Genomic DNA, 7,728 nt, shown 5'->3' with positions numbered 1-7,728 from the left:
CATTAAATCATGAATTGTTTTGTACAAATATTGACTCTCGCTACTGTTTTCCAAAAAAAATCTACCAACATTCTTGTTAACATTAAAGGTCCGCGCACTGGCATAATATACCAGACAAAAAAAAAATTAACATTCATACGCACAAATGTACATTTCTCTGAATTGAAGCAAACGGTAAATGGGTCGTTCGATTCCTGGCGCCGTTGCTTCATTCTTTCGTTTTTACGCGTGGTTGAATACGGTGCTGGATATGGAGACGTAAAAAAAAAGGTAAGTAAATTGCAATATTTTCTGCTATCTATTATTAGAAATCACTTTTCTTGTATTTTGTTCCTATTAATTAATTTTATTTTATTTTTCAGGTGGATGGTGTGGATATCCCGGAGTTGGAGCGATGTACCTACATATTTGTTTTTGATGGTGTGTACCGGCACGGACTCATCTACAAATGGGCCAAATACTAATGGCATACACGCTTAACACGGATCTAGCATGCCATCATTTGGAAACGGTATGGAAACTGTCTGAAACATTAGTACACTTCGATGATGTTAAATTTGACACTGCTTCATTATTGGCACAACTTCATCTGCAATTAGGTTAAAATTCTCAAGCTAAAGCTATGCTTCGCCGAGCTGTTGAAATATCACAAAATAATGTCTTTTGGCATTGTAAATTATTGCTGCAATTGGCGCAGGTACATGCATCGGATCGAGAGTATTCATTGGCATCCGAACTATTAGCTGTAGGTGTAGAGTCAGCTTAGAAAACTGGTGCCACGTATTTGAAAATCTGGTTTTATGATCACGCGCCATGATCTTAATGATTGAACGTAAAACGAATGATGTATTGGCTTTGTTGAATTCAGCTGGTGCAATTATTGATAATAATATAACAAATGCGCATCAAAAGGAATACCTTAAAGTATTTTTCCTTGTGCTGCAAGTCTGCTATTACCTTGTATTGGGCCAAGTAAAAACGGTGAAGCCAAGTTTGAAGCAATTACAAATGTCCATACAAACTATGACTTTTAACAAAGAAACCAAGGGTATTTGTGCCAATTTATAGCAGTTTTTTGTTTATCAGCTCAATAAACTTTAATTGCAATAGAAAAATAAAAAACTATATATCACGCAATTAAAATGCGTGATCAACCAAAAACGCTCCATGTAGCGATGTCTATGACAGGCAGTTCAGCGGCATCGGGAGCGCCTTCTTTCAGCGGAAGACAAGCCAGTCTTGAGGATATTAATTTAGATCAGTTCCTGAAAACTTCAAACTATGAGGACACAGTAAAGCAATTGGATGTTTATTATGGCGTTGTCAAAAGACAACTGCTTCGCTTCCAAAGCCCCATAACAGGCCTATTTCCCGTAATGAGCACCGATCATGAGGTTGGTTCTGTACGTGATAGCGTTTATTGTGCAGCAGCTATTTGGAGTTTATATCAGGCTTATCGACGCGTTGATAATGATCGCGGCAAATCCTATGAATTAGGTCAATCTTCGGTAAAATGTATGCGTGGCATTCTACAGTGTTGGATAAAACAGGCACATCGTGTAGAAATTTTCAAGCAACGACAATCGAATCAATATGCCTGACATGGCAAATTTCATTTACATACTGGCGAGGAAATATGTATACTCTGACGATGTTTACAATCATTTACAAATCGATTGGGTATCCTTGTATATAATTTTCTTAGTACAAATGATAACATGGGGGTTGCAAATTAGTTATACGCATGACGAAGTAGCTTTTGTTCAAAATTTGGTTTATTATGTGGAACGCGCCTATCGTATACCAGATTTTGGCATGTGGGAACGTGGTTCCAAATATAATAATGGTACACCTGAAATATATGCATCGTCAATTGGCATGGCCAAATCTGCTCTAGAAGCCATTAACGGTTGTAATTTGTTTGGAGAGAAGGGTGCCTCCTGGAGTTTAGTTTATGTTGACATTGATGCGCACAATCGTAATGCTGTAACTATGCTGAAAAGAGAATCAAGCTCGAAAGGCGTTGATTCTTCGCTGTTGCTAACGCTATCCTTTCCCGCCTTTGCCTCGCATGAAGAACATTTGGTGGAGCAAACAAAACATAATGTTATCACGCGTTTACGTGGCAAGCGTGGTTTTAAACGTTTTATACGTGATGGGTTTTTAAGTAAATTGGAAGAAAAGAATAGACGTTATTACCACATAGGCGAAATGAAAGATTTTGAAGGACACGAATGTGAATGGCCTTTATTCTATATACAAATGATAATTGATGGTGTTTTCAAGAGCAATCCCGAACAAGTTGAGGAATACCAAAATGAATTACGTCATTGTTTGTACGCTGACGCCAATGGTGATCCCGTTGTTACCATGTACTATGCGCCAGATGGTGAGGGGTCGTATATATGTACGTTCACCCTCACAAACGCTTTATCTTTGGGGTCAATCGATGTTTATTATAGCACAATTACTTACAGCCTGGTTTATTGCATATTAATGAATTAGATCCCATTCGTCGCTATTTGCCTAGCTATAATCGTCCGCGACGTGCTGGACGTTAGATTTTCAGGGCACTGCAACGGATTTGGTGGTTCGTCGCCAAATCGAAACGCTTACAAGCAACGATGGCCACTTATGGTATACAAACTCAAACACCGCATGAGGTCCAACCAGTGCAAATATGGTCTTCCACCGAATTAATAAAAGGTTACCAACACTTGGGTGTAAATAATAAGTATGGCGTCACCATTGCTTCGGCGCCATTCAGCGCTATTACATTGTCTACTTGGATTATACTCGATGTCTACAAACTTTTATGAGCATGCAGAAAGGCAATTTGTTGCTTGTGTAATGGAAACAACCGAACGAGATCTGAAATGATTTGCTAATTTAGCCATTATTTTTTACGCACCAAACGGGAACAAGATCTTAAACAAATTTTTGACACTGTCTCAACTGAAAATACACATACTCATGCAGCCAAGCATTAATGGATGGTTTTTATTATGTGCAGGGACTTCATGCGTTTCATAAAAACAGCTTTCATGAGGCCAAACGCTTCCTGCGCGAAACATTAAAAATGGCCAATGCTGAAGATTTGAATAGGTTGATATCTTGTTCATTGGTTTTACTATCACATGTCTTTCTCAGTATTGGTAATTCGAAAGAGAGCATGAATATGGTAACGCCAGCCATGCAGTTAGCATTCAAAATACCTGATATTCATGTGCAAGGGGGGGGGGGGGGGGGGGGGGGGGTTCAGCCATTCTCAAATATCTGCATGGTATGTCTAAAGATGTTCTCCATGAAAAGGAAGCTTTTGCCAATCATGTAAAATACTCGGAAAATTTGATTGCCGAACAGCGTAAATGTGTTCAAAGCATACACCATGCATTAATTAATTGGTTTAATGCTGATCCACCCACCACTAATAGTACTGCGGCCGCCAGTACAACGAACAGTTTTGATGAAAGTACTAGTGGTTTTGCTGGTGGACAAATGACGCTAGTCAAACAAATTATAATGTAAAGTTTGTACGTTGCACTCAAAAACATACAAAGAATGTGGACTAAAATTGTTTAATGAATCGCAATACAAGACAATATAATAATACTACACAAACACACACCAAATTGGCAATTTATACTATTTGGGCAATTTATTACGCAATTTATCATATAATAAATTGTAATAACAAATTGCCAATTTAAAAAAAATTGCGTAATAAATTGTTTCAAACTGCAAATGCAACCTTGTATAGTATGTTTATTGAGTAGATTTCAACGTCAGTTGTGAATGGCTGAACTATATGGTTGGCTCATCTCATCAGCTGATTTTATGTCTTTCATTTCACTGGAGTAGGGATTATCAAAAGAAGATAGCAAACTCAAAATGAAACCAAAACATTGAACACATTTTCTTACAACACACAAAAATTTCAAAGTTTTATGTTTTCATTCCATTTCATTCACCTAATACCAACACGCACATTTTGACAGTCTGAACAAAGGTATGTTCTTGCTGTAGAGATGAGCCAACCAGCTATCAAATTACTATTGTGTAAGCTAAATCGAGTTGTATGAACAGCACTCAATTCAAATCGAAATTTCCTCAATTTATTTTTCTGTTTGAACATAGTATAACAAAAAAATCTTAAAAGGAAAGCAGTTAGATCGATGCTAGTTTTAGTTTAGATAATACATAAAATAATTTTAATGGGGTAAAAAGTGTACAAAACAGATTCCAATTGGAAAAGCAGACGAACGAAGAACCAATATTTATAGAAAATCGATAAAAATATAATTCAATAGCAGAGAGTTTAGAAGCATACGTCGGTGTTCAACATTCTCGAAAGTGGGCAGTTGTTAATACGCAGTGAACAGGTGTAATTTGTGTTTTAAATGGTAATTAATAACCTTCAAATGCTTGCGTGCAGGTCGCCGTCGCAGCCGTAAGAGTGGAGATGCTGGACGAAATGGAATTCCAAATCTTACTGAGGCCGAAGGACTTTCTCGGGAACGAAGCACCTTCAAAAACCTACTACTACTACTGCACCCGCTACATATTCGAGGTAACGTTTTTTAGACACAAAAAAAATATATATAGCTCTCTGACAACTAAATTTGTACATCAAAATTGTGATCTAACGAGTGAAAAAAAATGTTTGCAGTGGAAACTAACGAATTTTGAGAACCGGCATAGGCTGCCTTTATGAAGTAAAGAAAACGGGGCATACTTCAATCCCTTTTAGCGAAAAAATGCAGCAGAAAAACACCTTTAGTGGTGCATTAGTAGTGATCATAATTTTGTAAATGCCAACATGTTTGCATGGAAATGATTCATTTTCTACTAAAATATTTCGTGAATTGATAGGGATTTATATTCTTTCAGAATTTGTTTGAAAAGCGCCGTACGTTAGAATTTTGTTCCAAATACCCCAACCGAAAGTTCGTCTCAAAAAACCTCCCCATGTGAGCTAATGAAAAGCATTCCGAGATAAGGCGCTCTTTAATACGATTTCACGATAGCGCTTTTTGTAACAAATCCTGAAATGGGAAATTTTTCCTCCCTTTTTTTTTTTAAGATTTTAAAATAGGACCGTTTTGAACAGGCAGCCGACATGGGGTGATACTCTACTCAGCAGCCGCACTGAATGGAAAAAAATAAGGGAAATGGCTTATTGTCTTAGACTTTGTCAAAGTCAAGGACAGAAGAGTTGAACTTTTGTGCGGTCCGGGTAAGCAGGGAGTATTCACCTTTTTATTCTGAAATTTCAGAAAGCTCTTTTCCGTTAAGTATCCATGGAGGCGTTCCGGATAAACCGTTAATTTAGAATATTCAGAATACATTTTTTGATACTACCTCACGAGGTCCGAATATGCATAATATTCCACTACAACCCGATTCTCCAAATTCTCAAATGGAGACGAATGTTGCGAACATACGGAATTAATAGAACAGAAGGTTGACTTTTAATACGCGCCAAAAATATTTCTTAAATTTATTCAAAAAACAATGTTTCGACGCTGCATGCAGTCGGATAGCATTTATGCATGCATGCATTTCCTTGCACGCAAAATTAATGCGCTATTAAGCTGAATGCTTAAAATTTTAAAAAATTATTTGAAAGTTTTGGGGGGTTTTCATTCGAAGTTTGGAATAGTCAGGTGCTTTTTTTAAATATTCGGACTGGCTTAATTCGGATTTCTAAAATTATAAACCACTGCCAATATCTGGGGCGATGAGTTTTCTCATCAGCGTTAGGCTTGCGATGGGCCTCGTTGGGTGCCAACGAGTGCAGCTGTTTTCTGTGGCAGATTGGTTCGCCCTTCTGCGGTAGGCTTTTCTGTTGTCCTCGTTATGGGATAACGAGTGAATTGGGGTTGCTTCTTGAAAATTGTAAATAAAATAGGCCGAAGGCTTTATGTTCTGTGGCAGATAGCGTTAGGGCTATTCTCGTATCCTCGTTATGGGATAACGAGTGAGTGGTATGGTATCCTCGTTCGGGGGAGCGAGTCGATTGTGGGATATTTTCTGGTGTCCTCGCTCTGGGTAAGCGAGTGAATTTGGGTTTGTTTTGGGTCTCGATAGGAAGGTGGAGTTCGGAAGGGAGTGAGGGAGAGGAGCTATTTGCCTTCTCTCATTCCATCTCCTCCGTTGGAAGAAGGGTCAGTTTGACCAAAGGTCGTCTGACTTGACCCTTCTCTGTTATGAAGTCGACAACGCGAACTCGGTTATCTTCGCCGGGGTGTACGTTGACGACTCGACCTAACCTCCATTCGTTGGGAGATAAGTTGTCCTCTTTGAGGACTGCGAGATCTCCCACTTGTATGTTTTGTTTGGGATGCTTCCACTTCACTCGTTTTTGAAGCTCGGATAGATATTCGGTTTTCCATCGCTTGCAGAAAGTGTGATGGAGGGCTTTGAGTTTCTGCCACCGATTGATCATCGAGGCAGGGCTCTCACTAGCATCGGGCTCTGGCGGAGCCAGTAGGTGGCTGCCAGTGAGGAATTGCCCTGGGGTGAGCGGCTCTAGGTCCGTCGGGTCATTGGATGCCGAGCTGAGCGGCCGCGAGTTCAGGCATGCCTCGGTGCGGCACAATAGTGTATGGAATTCCTCGAAGGTGAATTTGTGTGGTGAGGCTATCTTTTTGAAGTGGCTTTTGAAGCTTTTCACTCCAGCCTCCCACAGCCCTCCCATGTGGGGCGCGCCCGCAGGGATGAAATGCCACGTTAGTGACTGGTGGCTGTATTCTGAGACAGCGTTCTCTCGCGCTTGTGAGATGAAAATCTTGAATTCTGATAGTAAGGATCGTGACGCTCCAACAAAGTTCGTACCATTGTCGGAGTATATATTTTTTGGGCATCCGCGCCTAGATATGAAACGGGCAAATGCCGCAAGAAATGATGGTGTGCTGAGGTCAGTAGTGGCCTCCAGATGAATTGCTCGTGTGGAAAAACACACGAAAAGGCAAACATAGCCTTTGGATAGGCGACACCCCCTGCCGCGGTAACTTTTGATGTCAAAGGGTCCGGCGAAGTCGACTCCAGTATTCGTGAATGCACGGCTAAATGTCGTGAGTTCGCGAGGGAGAATACCCATAAGTTGGGTCTGAGCACGCTTTCGGTGTATAGTGCAAACTTTGCAATTATGAATGGTTGCCCTAATCATGGTTTTGATGTTAGGTATCCAGTATTGGGTGCGTATCACACGTAACATGAGTTGGTTTTCCCCATGCAGACTTTGTTGATCAAACATGAGGACTGTCAGACGGGATAACCTGCAGTTGTATGGGAGGAGGATTGGGTGGCGTTCAGCTAAGTCCTGTGATGCCCCGAGTCACCCTCCTACCCGTATAATGCCATCTTGGTCTAAGTAGGGATTAAGTGAGAGTATTGCACTTTTCCCTGCAATTGGTTTTCCGGCCTTTAGATCATTATATTCTGAACTATAATGTTGTTTCTGATAGATTTTAATTAAAAACCGTGTAGTGGCCTTGATTTCGTCAGGGGAGATTAGGTGCGACATGGCATGGAATGAATTTTTTGTTTCGGGGTGAGTTCTTCGGTAGAACCTCATAACGTATGAGAGCACCCGTAAAGCTCTAGGTAGGTCTGAAAAGCGTTAGAGAACATCGGTAGTATTTACTGTTGTTGTTGCGCAGGTCTTCGCCCTCTTTTCCTCTACGGAAGTGATGTAGTCACTTTCTTGTGCTGGCCATTGGGAAG

The 7,728-nt window shown here is 40.2% G+C and overlaps 2 pseudogenes; both read left to right on the top strand.

The window, feature by feature from the left end:
• Nucleotides 1-1,033: 1,033 nt before the first annotated feature.
• On the top strand, nt 1,034-2,735 carry LOC137238068 (probable phosphorylase b kinase regulatory subunit beta; annotated as a pseudogene).
• A 1-nt stretch (nt 2,736) lies between these two features.
• LOC137238064 (MAU2 chromatid cohesion factor homolog) lies at nt 2,737-3,528 on the top strand (annotated as a pseudogene).
• Nucleotides 3,529-7,728: the final 4,200 nt, after the last annotated feature.

The sequence above is a fragment of the Eurosta solidaginis genome, chromosome 1 (assembly GCF_040869045.1).
Source record: "Eurosta solidaginis isolate ZX-2024a chromosome 1, ASM4086904v1, whole genome shotgun sequence".
Taxonomy (NCBI): domain Eukaryota; kingdom Metazoa; phylum Arthropoda; class Insecta; order Diptera; family Tephritidae; genus Eurosta; species Eurosta solidaginis.
This window is presented reverse-complemented; position numbering and strand designations above follow the sequence as displayed.